Raw genomic sequence first — 16812 nt, 5'->3', positions numbered from 1 at the left:
TGAATTTTGAAATGAAGGGTTGTTCTTACTATTTTTTTTTCAGCAACGACATTTTTATTTACCCTTTGCTTCACAAGAAGTTTAGGAGAATACTTTCAAATATTTGAGAGGATATATATATATATATATATATATACACTCACACACACATACATATATACATATATATGTATATATATATATATTTACTTTTTTAAAATATATATTTACTTTTGATTTCTATTGCTTTTTTAATTAGATTTTAGGCATTGAATGTGATTTGTAGTCTTTCCATTTTAAAGAATTTATTGAATTTTTCCTTTGACCAAATATATGATCAAAATTTGATTCATTTTTCAGGGCACTTGAAAAAAAATGCACTGTTTTTCTTTCAGAGTACTGGATTTAATTCAGTTCTTATTAATTTTCTTTTATTCAGCTCTCTTATGTCATTTTTGATTACTTTATTCACATAAAAATAAGAGCTATGTTAAAAACCTAGGTACTTAAACCTATCTGTTCCTGCACACCTACATATTCTGTTACTGTGATATTCAGCTCATAGATAAATCAATTATATTTTCACTGTATATAGTTGTACACTTCACCATTATAAAAAGAGCTCTACTTAATATTAACTGCTCTTTCAATTTAAAAATGATGTAGTGACCCCTGACTATTTAACCATGTGTCCTATGTATTATTTAACCCCAGCAGGAAGTCTCAAATGCCTGCATATAATTGATACATTAATATTTGTTGTATAAATAAATGGATAGAAATTAGTTTGCTAGGTTATGCCCATGGTTCCTTCAGTCTATAGTTTCACTCAAGGACAGACACAAGGGCAAAATTACAGAACTATGTCTCTGTGAAGTTAACTTTTTGAAAACATCTCTAAGACAACCCATGCTTTTTCACTAGACGATTATCTAAACTTTTCAAAAGTCAGTTACTTGACTTAATAGGTGTTCTGTTTTTACAAATGAGTTTTCTTTAAAGTGTAATTTATTTTCTTTTCCTTAATTCATCACGCTTACGGTGTTCAAATATCCAGTCTTGGTTTATCATCAGTGTTCAGAAATGTACAGTACAACAGTTTTGTCCCAAGTGGGAGACCAAGTCAGTGCTTGATTTGAACTTTACTTCTTCACATTCTATTTAGTTTTCACTTCTCTACTATTTATTTTTTACTTCTTTAATCAGTGGTGCTCTCATATGTAATGCTATTTGTCTAAGACTTACTTAGTAGCATTCTAACACTCAAATATACCTTATTCCATAAACCTGGGACTATTCCTTATTGCTCACCTTGATCAAGGTATAAATGGTGTCCCTGGATATTGCTGTCAAATGATGAGTTATGTGTTTGATGACTCCTTTTATCTCATTTTCAAAAGAAAATGAAATATGTTGTCGGATGTTATCCCTTTCAGGTTTTTTATATCATGGTGTGTGCTTTATTTCTAAAGTATTTTATGTGAAATCAAATATTAATGTTATCACATCAAATATATGAAATAAAATATTAATTGTATAGCTTTGACTTAAAACATAAGATTCAATTTTATGATAAGTTTGAACATACACTAAAGTAAAAGTCCTCACAATTACTTATAATGGAACAGTTGATTACCACACCTACCATTACTTCTATATCTATAGCTATTTTTCATTTAAAATTATTTATACTTTAAGTTCATTCCATTTAATCCAGGAGATGACATATCTATTTTACCAATCAAGGCTAGATCAGAATTACCGTATCAGACTGATTTATTATGGATATAACTTAATAGTGAGAGATTTAGTGGATGTGAGACTCTAGTGGGCCTTCAAGATCCTTCTACTGTAGTTCAAACACCTATCATAGATAATCTACTTCCTATTTTAATGACTTTCTAAATCTCTTAAGGCTCAAACAATTGAATGAGTTCCAATTTATTTCTAGTCTCATTTCCCCTAAAATTGATATGTGTTCATATTGTTTTGTTTTGCTCTTAATAGTTGGAATATACATGGGGCAATATTTTAATAGTTCTTTCAAATAATTGTGGGTATTCTTTTACACTATATTAAAACTCAACAAGGGATGATGTCTTAAAGATGTGCTGCAATAGAGAATGTGCACTCATACGAGTAAACTTTCTATAATCTTCTACAATTGTCTACCTATTACTTTCCCCCCATTTTTATTGCAATGTAATTCACATATGACATCGTATTAATTTAAGGTGTACAACATGATGATTTGATATAGGTATACATTGTAAAATGATTAACATGATAAATTAGTTAAGCATCATCACCTCACATAGTTACGTATAGTTTCTGTCTTTCCTATAATTAAAACTTTAAAATGCATGTGTTAGCACTTTCCAAATATACAATACAGTATCGTAAACTATAGTCACCATGCTGTACATTATACTCTCCACCCCTCGCCTCTGGCAACCACCCATCTGTTCTCTGTTTCTGGGAGTTTGTTTTCTCTTTAGATTCCACGTATAAGTGAGATCTTACAGTATTTGTCTTTCTCTGTCTGTCTTATTTCACTTCAAATTGTTTTGAAGAGTCATTATACAACCTTCTTTCTAGGATTCCATTATAAGTTAGGCCTGGTTAGATTCGCTTAAACAGAAAGCTTCTGGTCAGTGTGGCTCCCTGTCACCCCATTTTTGTATGTGTGTGTATTCATTAATGATTATGAACCACAGTGTTTGGTGTTACAGACATCTTCAGTCTCCTCCTACTTCCCTTCTATCGGCACAGGACCTAAATGTTATCTGTGGGAACATAATGTATCCTTAAAATTCCTGCAGGCATAGTGAACACATTTTCTTGATAAAGTGTGCTTAGGGTGGACTCAAGTTTATTGACCCGGTGCTGACAATCCCTATTTTTTTTCACAAGGATCAGATACATTTGGGAAAAGAGGATAATTATATTTAGGCCAAATAGTTTAAATGCAATTTTAATGAAAGGGAGCTGTGGCCCAATTTCCTTTCCCCTGACTCAGGGAATTGAACTATGGGCTGAGTTTGAAGATTTACAAAATCTTTTCTACTTGTCTGTCTGTCTGTATCTCTCTCTCTATATCTATATAACTTATTTATATATATATATATATATATATATATATATATATATATATATATATATATATTTATATGGATTTATATATCTATATCAAACATATGTAATAGATATATGTAGGTGTGTGTGTGTGTGTGTGTGTGTGTATTCTGATAACATTCATAGACTGGCAGTTTACTTAAGTAACCTCAGCAAGTGGAGTCTGTTTTTCTGCAATATTGTAGAGTTCAACAATCCTTTCTGCCACTGGCAATTGTTATTATTAAATTCTTATATCTCTTGTATTTACTCTTTTTCTTACTTGTGGAAGTATTTTAATATCTACCTTGCTTTAGTTTTATTACAGCACATGAAGAACAGAATCATGTTCATAGCAAATGCTCCATAAATGCTGCGATTCTTATTCATATTCTGTTGATATTCTGGAATGTACCTAGAACATGGAACACAAATTTAAACTCCTCTTCTTCCTCTCGGCTCTCTTCTTTTATGAGCCAGTTTCATCTCAAAATACTCTGGCTTCTGTCACTTGGAGTGACAACTGAATCAAGAAAAATTTATGCTTTGTAAAACAGAGATAAATTGTTACAATTTCTCTTTTCCACTTTTAATTTCACCCCAAGTTTATAGCTGAGAGTGGAAAACTGTTTCCAGGGTGATGTTCTCAGTTTGTACTCAGCAAAACTGAATATTCAGCATTCCCAGTTGCTACGGTCAGTCCTTCTCTAGGATCTGGAGTGGTAATTTCTGTCTATAGAGTCATGCCTCTCAGCATTGCATGATCTCTTACCATGGCTCGTTGGAAATTATTTGCTAGTGTGCTAGTGTCCTGTTCTATCCACAGTTAAAGAATGAAATACAACTAGCCTGGAAGAACTATCGTCAGTATTCCTTCTATTCATTTGTCCAAAAGCTGTTCAGCCCATTCCTGTAGGGAAAAATAATTTGAGGTCTGTTTCTAGTACCTTAAAGTGACACTAACATACTGAGAGTCGCAGAGGGCAGACGCCCACTGTTTCAGTTTTTCCCTCTAGACTGTAGAATGTTATGTTTAGACATGTAACGTCCATAAAACTGTTGGATTGGAAAAAGATATCACAAAAAATCTTTAAGCCGATATTCAAAAATAGGCTGAAATTTTAGATAATCCCTTAACAATCGAAAATATATGACTAAAAAATGTGTTCCAATTTTTAACAATTTGTTATGGCTAAAGTCTGAATGCTGGATAATATATTAAACTTGAAACCATGGATGCCTAGTTAATTTGCCTTTCTAACAGAACAAACAGAAATCTACAGCACTGTTCTCACTAAATTTGAGCCATTAAAGACCTTGAAAGATTGACAGGAAACGAGCAGCTCACTGTGTTTGTTTGTTGTAATATAAGCTAGAACTGTCTGTTGAATGATATGCTCAGTTGGCATACGCTAGTGCCATCTTTAGATCTGTATCACACAAAACCTACAAAGAGCTAAAGTATAATTCTCAGAAAGAAGTATAAAAACCCTACCTTTTAAGCTTCATAAAGAAAGTCAGTTTTACAATATCCATTTCTAGTACTTGCTACTCAGATTATTTTATTGAGCTCTTAGGAGCAACATGGTCCCTAAGTTTCTAGGTTTTTCTATTTTAAACAGGCCACAGAGTTGTTCCATACACAGCACATAAAAAGTCCCTTTAACAATTTAGTTTGGGAAATAAATTCAAACCCAGTTTCTCTATAATAAACTGCTCTTTTAAATTCAATTAACAAGACCTCAACAGATCGTAAATGACTGACAGAATTGTTATCCGCATTTTAATCGCTGAAAGCATCATAGGTTTCAGATGGGAACCTTTTAAAAGCTGTTATCCACTGCGTGATGCTCACATCATCTTTTTTTGGGGGGTGGGGTGGGGTGTCGAGGTTCAGGTAATGATGTTGTTTTGTGTAGGAGGAATTTTACCGTGGTTTACTTATAATGGATCGAGACACATCTGCAATATGGTGTAGCTAGTTTAGTAAACCTGTAATTTAGGACTGAAAATATCTATTTTTCTCCTCTTGCACTTTCTGCTTTCCTTTCTCAATAGTTTCTAACTCATTGTATTTAATTTAGGCAAGTTTACAGCCACTGAAGTGTGGAGTAAACTGCTATCTTCAGAGATAGCATATTCCAGGGTGAACTCATTTCCTCTCCACTGTAATTATTTACATTTAAACAATATTTTTCCCCTGGAAAGATTTGAAATTCATGCAAAGATAATTAGGAGTTCTGTGCATTCTTTTTTTTTTTCTCTTTAAACTTTATCATTCAGAAATTTAGACTAAACCATTTTTAAATAATTTGGGCTAGAACACAGCTTTTAAATGTATTTAAAGAGAGAGTATTTTAAAGATCTTTTAGCTTAAACTAGCAAAACATAAATGAGAGACATCAGTATGTATGATTAGGAATGTGTCTGATTAAGAGAGAAGAGAGGGAAAGAGACACAATAAAGAGAAGAATTAAATGGTTGAGTAAAGTCATATATACAAAAATAAAACATGATTAACCTAGAAATCAGGAGACTTAAAATTACAGCCTTCCACTAGTCAATGTGTATCTCTCGGTTTCCATTTCCTCCTGTGTAAAAGCCCAGATTGGGCAATTTTATTGGTTATTTCTAGCTTCATTTCTGTGATAGCTAAAGGTAACCAGTGGTGGAAGGAGTGGGTGCCCTGAAGGGTGGTTTTTGTTCTTAGAAAAAAAATGCAAGGAGCAGAAACAATGTTTAAGAAAAAGAAGTACAGGCCATTAACCATTCTGTTTTTGTATGTCATCCTAATGTAGCATACAAAATAAGAATTTTTATATGTGCTAAATGCTAAGACAGTGGTTTTCAAAGAGGAATCCGTGGACCTCCTAGGGAACCCTGAGATTCTTTCAGAGATCTGCAAGGGCAAAACGATTTTTATAATAATATTAAGACATTATTTTCTATTTTGGTGTTTGGAATTTGCCATAATGGTGCAGAAACACTAGCAGTTAAAATTTCTGGTGCCTTAGTACAAATGAATACAATGGCCGCAAGCGATACAAGTAGTTGTTGTATTCTTTTTTTTGAAGATTTTATTGGGGAAGGGGAACAGGACTTTATTGGAGAACAGTGTGTACTTCCAGGCCTTTTTTCCAAGTGAAGTTGTTGTCCTTTCAATCTTAGTTGTGGAGGGCGTAGCTCAGCTCCAGGTCCAGTTTCCGTTACTAGTTGCAGGGGGCACAGCCCACCATCCCTTGTGGGAGTCAAACCGGCAACCTTGTGGTTGAGAGGACGTGTTCCAACCAACTGAGCCATCCGGGAGCTCAGAGGCAGCTCAGCTCAAGGTGCCGTGTTCAATCTTAGTTGCAGGGGGCAGAGCCCACCATCCCTTGCGGGACTTGAGGAGTTGAACCGGCAACCTTGTGGTTGAGAGCCCGCTGGTCCATGTGGGAATCAAACCGGCAGCCTTCGGAGTTAGGAGCATGGAGCTCTAACCGCCTGAGCCACTGGGCTGGCTCAGTTGTTATATTTTTAACTACTACTATGCACTCACTGTCCACCTTAGAAAATTAGAAAAGGAAGAGCAAATTAGATCCAAAGTAAGCAGAAGAAAAGAAACAATAAGTATTTGAACAGAAGTAAATGCAATTGAAAACAGGACATCAATAGAGAAAATCAATGGAAGTAAAAGCGGGTTCTTTGAAAAGACTAAGAAAATTGATAAGCCTCAAGCCAGGTTAACTGTTAAATATAGATAGACAAATCCCATATTAACAAAGGCTATTAGGAGTCTTCAATAATTTTTAAGGATGTAAAGAGATTGTGAGTCCAGAATATTTGAGATCAGCTCTTCTATGTGGCCTCCTCAAAATTAATAGCAGCACATCTGATTTGCTTTTCTTTTCTCGATGTGCCTTTTCTGCAATAAAAATTTACCAGCATGTTTTCTCTCAGGACCGAATTTGAGAAAAAACCATCCTTTGGAAGAACTAACCCTTGACTTCTGTCAGAGTCTTGGAGATGCACAGAAGCCAATGTTTTAGGTTTGAAGAGAAGGGATAATGGTAGTATGCCGCTGATGTTGGAACAGATTCTTGAGGCACCTAGAATCTCTCATTCTTCCTTTGGTTTTATTTTTTCAGCTTGCTTTAAAATCATAGAAACACCCTGGAGGTTTTTAATAGAGTTATACACAGTGAAAATGGTTAATGCAAGGTGGTCTATTGGGAGGTAGAAATTATTGTCTTTTGTTGTTAGCCATTCAAAGGAAGTTCAAGAAGGCCCTACACAGAAAGTATATGAGCCATTGGATGAGTTTGCGCAGGCATCAGTTTATCTTAGCTCCGGTAATAACATCGAAACAATAATAAAAGGTAAAATCAGCCAGTGGAAATAGATGTAACAGACTGTAAAAGAAGCATAACATATGCATTATTATAGCTAACCACATGTGAAATGCACTTAAGCCAGACCTTTTTGCTAATTTACCAAATTATATTGCAGAGCTGAGTGAAAGCCAGCAGATTAACAGGACTGCTCTGAGCTGGGCAGGACGCAGGGAGGCAATGGTGATTTGTTGGTGTGCATAGCATTCCTTACCCCCTGGGAGTAGATTCTGGTTGGGAGCCTGTCATAAATTATAAACTCGTCTTGTCCACAGCCAAAGCCTTGTTTGTTAGTTCCTCTCTTCCTCTTTTGTTTTTGCAGAGTACTTTATGATAGGCTAAATTAAACTGCACTGGCGGTTCCCTTGGTGGAGCTAGAACAATCCCTCATAAATGTCCTCAGAGTAGCTGTGGATATCGATAAAAAGCTAAGGTGCAACATGCACGGAGTGCATCTGAATGGCAAGCTCTGAACTAGGCTCTGTGGGGGAGACAGCAAGGAGCTAGAAGAAACCAATTCCTCCCCGTCATGGGCTTGCAGTGAAGCAGGGCATCAGAGACACGACAAAGCCTTAAAAAGTGTGGAATTTACAAAGTCTTCCAGAGGAGAGTGCACGGTATCAGAGGGGAGTCACGGAGTAGTGATGGTTAGTCAGCCTGGGCATAACCACGCCTGGAATGACCCATTTTTATAAACAAGCCTTTTGAAAAATTATGAAAATATTTACACATACAGAAAAGCCCAGACAATAATTTGATACTCTTCTCTATTATCATGGTGCATATTTAAAAATGATAATATTTGGCTTATTTTCTTCCAAATCTTGTCCCTCTCTGAGCATGTGTTCTTGGTTCTTTTGTAAAACTAGGATCATATATAGTATGTGATGACACTGTATAATCTCTCAGCCCCCAAACATGCTTCTCTTCAACTCTTTCCCATCTCCGTAAGAGCAACATCTTCATCGAGTAGGTTCTGGTTATGGAAGCAGACCATGAACTCATTTTTAACATCTTCTTTCCCTCTTTCCTCATACTCAATCCACCCCAAGGCCTGGTGATTTCATTGCCAAAATATCTCCAGATCCAGCTAGTTATTTTCAGTTATCCTACAACTACGGTGACCAGCCGTCAATTTACCATTGCATTTCATTGCACTGCTGCAGTGACCTTCCAACTGGTATAATGCCACACACTTCCCCCTCCAAACTATTCTCTACACTGTAGCCAGAACGATCTTTGTGAAGCACACATTTGATCCTAACCAGTCAGTGGCTTCCCTTTACACTTCCGATGCAGATAAAATTCTTTATTGGAGATTTTAAGACCCTGCAGCATCTTAGATTTTTAGCATCTTGCATCACACTGTTTCTCAAGACTGTTGCATATAGTTATGTTGTGCACTGCACAACTCCAGGAAGCACTTGACACATTTTAGTGTTTGTGAGGAAGCGCCGTAGCTTCTGTGGTATCATAATTAACATTTCCATGCGAACCACGTGAAGCAACACTGCTTCCCCTGCTCCCTCTCTGTTTGCTTTTCAGCTCCTGGCCTTATGTTATGTTCTCAAATGTCACTTCCCTTTCTATCATAAGATATTTTACCCTTGTTCTTTTCTTCTGAGAATGTTTTTTCATTACCTCTTTATCAACTAACTGAAAAGTTCTTTCAAATCTCTGCTTAGTCCTTGGACCTTCAATTGTGTCAAGTAATTTTATTACACTTAGTTATAGGTCCATGTAGCTCTCCTTTGTATCGTGTAATTATATGACTGATATTTGTCACTCTCACTAGAATGTGGAAGGTAGGGTATATTTTTAGTTAGTTTATTCTTATATTAGAAGTAGGTGACACATAGATGGAGCCGATGAAATATTATCAGTGAATGAATTTACAAAGTTTAGACCTCTTTTTTCACATATGAATGTATTATGTATACTATTCTACAGTGTGCCATTGCTGGTTGCATGTAGTTTGCAGTACACGTATGCCATAACTAGGTAATCTCATCTGTTGGATATATTCATTGTTTCCAATTTTCCAGTATTGTTCATATTGTCTCATTTCATTTTATTAGTTATTAACTGGAGTGGGAGAGAGGAATATATATCCTGGATTTATGCAAAGATGAGAAAGCTTTTTAGATAGACAAAAACCATGTTAAAAGACATAGTTCAGAGGTAGCAGGAGGTTAACTGGGAACTGGGCTTGGAAGAGTCAGAAACAGCTTCGATATGTAATCCAAATGACATTTCTTATGAAGAGGAAATAAGGAGAAAAATTACTATTAGTGGAAAGCCTCTCAGTTGGGAATGAAGTATTTGGCTTCTGCCATATTGCTAAGCTCAACCAAAGTGTTTGGTTTAGAATGAAAGTAATGTGTGCAGATGCTCCTGATTTAATTTAGAAAATATTTTTATATTTTCCCCCTTTTGTTCACTTGATTATGTAACATCATCTTTTTTTCACACCTAATTTCCTATTATTGTCCAATTTACGTCTACAAAGAGACATATTGAGAATAATAAAGAAGCAACTGTCGTAGATACAGCCAATAGAGAAATGAAGTTTGGGATTCTATCAGCCAAACATCAAATGCTAGCATTGTTATTAGTGGGTACAGCAATTTTAATGTGGCAAAGATGAGAGCTATGCCAATTGGGCAAACAGAATTGAAAGTATCGATCAACATTTCACTGGTCAGACTCTGGCTGTCATTGGCATATGGCTGTGAAGAACTTGTGGCACAGCAGCACGCCATGGCATATGGATTGAGAACCACTAGCTGTGTGACCTTGGGCCACTTATTTAACCTCTTCATGTGGTCCAGTTCTTCATCAGTAGGGTAGGATAATTACACTACCTACTTTAAGGCATTTCCCTGAAGATTAAATGAGATTATATGTGTGAAGAGTTTAGAACAGTGCCTGATACATGTAAGTGGAATGTAAGTGTGTTTAAAATACTAAAATGAAATGTAAGAAAATAAATTGTGAAGACTAAAAGCAATTTTATGTGAGGATTAGAAACAGACTTTAAAGTATATTTAGTTCGTTGTTCTCCTGTTAAATGGAAGGAAATGGAGCTGAGAGAGAGGTCAGTGTTTCAGGCAGAATTAGACCTGAGGGCTTTCTCATGCCTATCCACAGCTCTTTCTAGTGTTTTATTCTGCCATGATTTCCATTCACGCATGTTTTAAGTGCAAGCATGCTCAGGAAAACAGAAACCTACCTCTATCTGAGGGTCACTTCGTACTGAGTTTTAAACCCTCTTTCCTGGTGGTGTAGTTACTACTTTACTCTTGCACTGGGGTCTGCATACGGAGTTCATATTTCAGAGCCACAATGCTGTGATTACCTCAGTGAGCCATTCACACAGTGGTGTTTTTGGTTAAAGTTCTAATTAGCCCTCCATAGCTAATGAGCTTGTGAGTTATAAATCTACTCATTATCATGAATGATAGGACCAGTGCTTAAAATTTGCCAGTTTTGCACTAATTATTTATGAAAAGGCCTTGCCCCAGAAATGGAAATCATAATAATTAGATTTAATCTCTCTGTGACTTACGTATTTCTTTTCCCCAGGGAAACAGATGTCTACAGGCTGCTAATGACTAGTAGTGGAAAGTTTCCTGCCCAGACAAATCAGACTGTCAGGAGGGTAAACCCTGGAACCCTCAGGCCAGACTTAACCACGTGCCTTTGGAAAAGGAGCAGTCCCCAGAGCCTTGGTGTCTGTTCATGGGAGATTTGTACGACGTAATGTCACCAGCCGACAATTCTCAGAGCTTTGTTTCTTCAGGAAGCAATAGATGCTTTTCTACGGGGCTTTTCAAAAATAGTTAACAAGAGGTAACAAACTTATTTCCAAAAGTTCATTAGCTTGGTTTAACCCGGGCCATGAATAATGTGCCATCAGGAAAAGAATGTGGAAAGGACCCTTTTTGATCAGGACTTGGAGCTTCACAGTCTAGCAAGCGCTGGCCCGAGTCCCACAGGTAGTGACAGGTCACAAACTGAAACACAAGTACTCAGGTCCCCACAGTCTGGATCAAATTGATGTCTATTCAGTTTTCTTGAGTTAAATAGTATAACATGCATTCATTGAACTTAATGAAAAAGTTGATTTTTAAAATTCTGTTACTAAGATGAAAAGATATTGCCGGTGGTCATCGTGACAGAAGATGGTGCTTATGGATTTTAATACAATTAAATTAGAATTGGGGCCATCTTTAGAGACTATCAGTGTACATTAATTTGGTCTAGATGCTAGACTCAAATCCTCATTTTAGATGAGGACACAAAAGTGATGTGAAAGGTCATGTGAGGTGCAATGTTAGACAGCTTTTTAGTGGCAGACCTGCAAGTAGGGCGCAGGGCTCCTGGATTCTAGCTAAGGATGCTTCCAAATACACCTCATAGCCACCAGGCTGGGTTTGGCTATTCAGAATATTCATCCTGCCTGCTCGTCTCTTGCAAACCTTTGCCTCACCTCTTCCATCTCTCCCCACAATATACATTTCCCCCTAACCAGTCCCACTGAGCAAGGGACTGGGCATGCAATGTTACAGAAGCATTTTCGAATATTAATATTTCCCATAAAAAAAGAGGTGTGCAAATACACAGTATAACATTCCAATCTTTTATCCTTGGTATTGTAGTTTAATGGATGTAAGTATGGAATCTGAAGTCTGACTGCTTAGGTTCAAATCCTACTGCCCTCAGTTATAATCTGTGTTACCTTCAGCAAGCAACTCCCTGCGTCAGTGTTGTCCTGTGAAAAAAAAAAAAAAACACAAAAGAAAAACTGAAGTTATTAATTGTAAATACCTTATAGATTTCGGTGAACATTAAATAAACCGATATTCATAAAGCACCGAGGAAGGTTTCTTGTATACAGTTATGCACTTAGTGAATGGTGGCTGTTATTTTTTTAGTGCTATTAAGCAGAAACAAGTCAGTGTATTAAATAACATGGATTATAAACGTATTAAGCTTCTAAGTGTCATACATAAATAAGCCCTTATATTAGAGTCATCACAACAACCCAAAATTGGACGTTATCCCAATTTTATAGACAAGAGCACCGAGGCCCAGAATGATTACGTCACTTGCTTAAAGCCACACAGCTAGTCACTGATGGCTGCTTCCTTCCATAACTCAGAGTTTTGGTGCATTTGAGTCTCTTGTTTTTGTCTTTCTATCAATCCAGATTCCAGAGGCCAGTGATTGCCCTCTAATTTTTTTAATTGCAAACCTTTGAAGGCTTTTTATTTCTTTTATAAAAATGAAAATCATAGGTGGTTGACCGTAGTGCTTGCTATGTAATTTTTTTTAGGGGCTTTCAAAAAGGCATAGTTTGTGCTACCACACAATGTGGGATGTTATGATAATGATTTCACAGATTCTAAAATTCAGAGGGGAGCACTTCATTTAGCACTGGAGCATACTTGGCCTAAGTGATGGCAGGAGATGGGTATGAACTAAAAGGTCAATCACCTCCACCTCCTGACTCAGGCAGCCTGTTAAGACTTGCACTGACAGGGTTGCTCTGTAATAAAGATCACCCACAGAATGACACCATCTGGCAAATGTCAGAGGAGAGGGGACAGGAGCAACAGCTGCTGCTCTCTGCCTCTGATGCCAGTGACTTGAAAATGAACGGGCAGGGAGGGTCCGTGCTTCCAACTGAGAGAATATGCTGTTATTTCCCAGCTCCATCTTTTTTTAGATTTTTCCATAACGATACTCACTCCTTTAAACATTCCTGGCATCCTCATGCATACTTTTCTGTGCAGATGTTACATACCGTGTTTCCCCGAAAATAAGACCTAATGGGAAAATAAGCCCTAGCATGGTTTTTCAGGATGACATCCCCTGAACATAAGCCCTCATGCATCTTTTGGAGCAAACCTTCATATGAGACCTGGTCTTATTTTCAGGGAAACACGGTAGATACCTCTAACTCCAGGTGTTCTAAAACAGAACCCATGGTTTTTACATCCCACTCCCTTCATTCACCAAAACCAGGTCATCATCCCGTGTTCCTAGTTCAGCAAATGACACGCTATAATCTATCAAGGTGGGAAACCAGAAATGTATATATTATCCTTTCCATCTCTGTCTTGTTCCACCCCTTATGACTCCTCAGACTAAGTCGGGTCCCCTGTTTTGGGCTTTCCTAATACTGTGTGATTTTTTTGTTCTTTGTAGAACTTACTAAAGTTTGTGATCATAGATTTATATTTGTGACTATTTCATATGTATGTGTGTGTGTGTATATATATATATTATATATACATACACACACACACACACACACACACACACACACACACACATCCCTTCATTAGCCTGCAAGTTCCTTGAGAGCCCAGATCATGTCTATGTTTGCTCATCAGTGCTTATGTATCTGTTTTTGCTATTACTACAGTGTTTATCACATAGTAAGGGCTAAAAAATTAATTGTTGAAACTTCACTTTCCTCAACACATTATTTACAAGGCCATGTCTTCAGAAAAGGAATTGTTAATAATGATAACTATCAAACAAGAATGGACTGACCCTAGAAATGGTGAGATGTCTTTCACTGTTTTCATTAACATGTGGATGGCCTTCTGTCATCATGAATTTAGAGAAGTTTGAAATAGGTGCTTTTTAAATCTACCCCCAACACCAAGGCTTATTTTTTTCTGGTATGGTCATTAAGATTGTTGTAGTGAGAACTCTGCACTGGGGTATCAAGAAATCTGGATTTCAGTCCAGATCTCAGTGACCTTGAACTACTCACTTCCATTATCCACACACCTGTTAACTCATATTAAATGAGGTATATTAGTAAGGATGGATTAAGTTATCCAGAAGTAATAAATCACTCTATGAACTCAGGAGCTTAACCCAACAAAGTTAACCTTTCACTTATTTGCATGTCCCACGTTGGTGGGCAGCGGGCTCTGCTCCACATGGCCTCTCAGGGACCAGTTGGTGGCTTCCATCTCTCGGAATTGAACCACTGTGAACATGAGTCTTTCCCATTTTATATCTTTTCTCATTTTGAGAAGAGAGGGATTGGAGAACTGTGCATAAGGTTTTTATTGCCTCATGCTAGAAGTAACATATATCACTCCTGCTCACATTTTATTGGTAAGAAACTAAGAGAGCTGAAAATACAGGGGAACAAATGGAATATTTGGTGAGAATGACTGTGTCTTCCTCATTAGGGAATTTTGATTCTTGTTTGTTTTCTTGACCAGTGGAAACATTTCTGTAATGAAATACTATATAAATACATAAGCCAAGTAAGAGTGAAACTGTACTAATGGAAGCACAGCTGGAGAAGCCTGGTCCTCTGCCTATTTGTTCTGTACTTCATAGCAACCATGCCATGTAGTTACACCTAAGACACCTCAAGTGGACCAGTAACTAAGGCTCTGCTGTGTACAGTGTGAAAACTGTCCACCAGGACGACCTCTAAGGTCACCTCCAACTTTTTAAATTCTATTTGTAAATTAAGAGTTCGTCTTCAAATTTAGTAAGTCACTGTATATAAATGTTAAAAGCTTGTTGCCAGTTCTTACGGAATTTAAATAACTTACTTTTTAAATTAAAAACATGATTTACTACTAAAACAGGAAAATAATCCCTAACAAAATTATTTTTTATGTGCCTTTCGGTCTTGTCCATATTTCTATATATTTTATGTAGTTGCATTTACGTGCAATTTTGTATTTTTTTATTTCACAGTTTATCATACATTTTGTCAATTCGATTTGGGCTTTGTGGAGATTATTTTTATAAATGGAATATTATTATCTGAAGCAATCATAAATGTATTAGTGTATGTCTTTAACTTAGTATCTGGAAATGTGTTAGTTCTCAAAAAATCTGACAATAATAATTAATAATAATAGCAGGTTGAATTTTAAGAGGAAATTAAAAAAAATAAATTAATAGATTAGTAGAGATTTGCCTGAAGGAAGATTATTAAGCTGAGTAGTAGATCCTCTATGAACCAAACATACTATCTTAGCTAAAACCAGAATTATTTTAATACACTGCTGGGAGTATCCTCATCATCAGGTATCATCGAAGCACTTCCCGTGATTATTTCATTCCTCTCAACAGCCTATGAGCAATAGGTAAAATTATTTTACAAATCATGTTACAGAGGAGAAAACTGAAGCTCAGCTTATTTAGCAATTTGTTCGATTAGCTGACTACCCAGTGCTGTATCCTGGACCCAAATCCAGGTCTGTCTCCCAAGCCTAGACTCTCACTTTCCATTAAATGAGATGTTTAGAGACAACTGTCTATTGATGAAGTGAAGAGGTGTTGCAATTGTCTTGATAGGCTTTCCCAATCCTATTGTTTCTTGTCCTTTTCAAATGATCAGCATTTCAGAATTGCACTGAAATTTAGCTTGAAAATATAAAACATAAGTAAAATGTTAAGGAAGACTTTTAATGTTAGTATACTTTAGTATGATTCTGTGGTTATTTTACCATAGAATTGATGAGAATACACAAATGACAATTACTCTCTGGATTAATATTAATTCTTTCTCTTGACCCACTAAGAAATATCTAATAGGTTATATAAATCAAGCTCAGCAAGAAAACAATGCATTTAATCTGTCTCCAAGTCAGTGTTCACCACAGCAGTAACTCTAATAGTGTTGCAAAAAAGAGAAAGGGTAGAAACAAATATTGATTATTAATTATCTAAATATTCATAAAGTCCATACCAAAGGACCTTGACTTATATGTAGTACGTACTAACAAATGTAGAAGCAAAGTCTGTAATACCGGATACGCATTTCTTGTTAATAATCCATTTATCTTCACGCCAGTTATCTTAAGAACATGCTATTTTAAAAGCTATACTGCAATATTGGTTTTGTTCGTAACACTTGTCTCCTAAAGTAGAAGTCACAGATTTTGTCCCTGAATCAAGATGTGGACCACAGACACGTTCTGTCTGGCTTAAGTAGTGTTACTAATTATTTGTCAGTGTGCTAAATTTGGAATTGTGGTAAACAAAATAATGGCACCCAAAGGCTTCCATGCTCTAATCCTTAGAATCCAAGAATATGTTTCATTATACAGCACAAAAGGTCTTTGCAAATATAATTAAGGTTATGGGCCAGACCTTTAAATAAGGAGACGATCCTGTATTATCCCGGTGGGCCCGTTCTAATCACATGAACCCTGAAAAACAAAGAACTTTCTCCAGAAAAGAATAGGCAGACAGACATGGCAGCTCATCAAATCTGAGATAGTCAAAGCTTTAGACAGACTCAACTCATTGTTTCGGGAGAGAAACCACATGGAAAGCATGAGAAGAAACGTGG

This window comes from Rhinolophus ferrumequinum, chromosome 24, assembly GCF_004115265.2.
Source record: "Rhinolophus ferrumequinum isolate MPI-CBG mRhiFer1 chromosome 24, mRhiFer1_v1.p, whole genome shotgun sequence".
In the NCBI taxonomy this organism is placed as follows: Eukaryota; Metazoa; Chordata; class Mammalia; order Chiroptera; family Rhinolophidae; genus Rhinolophus; species Rhinolophus ferrumequinum.
Note: the sequence above shows the minus strand (reverse complement) of the source record.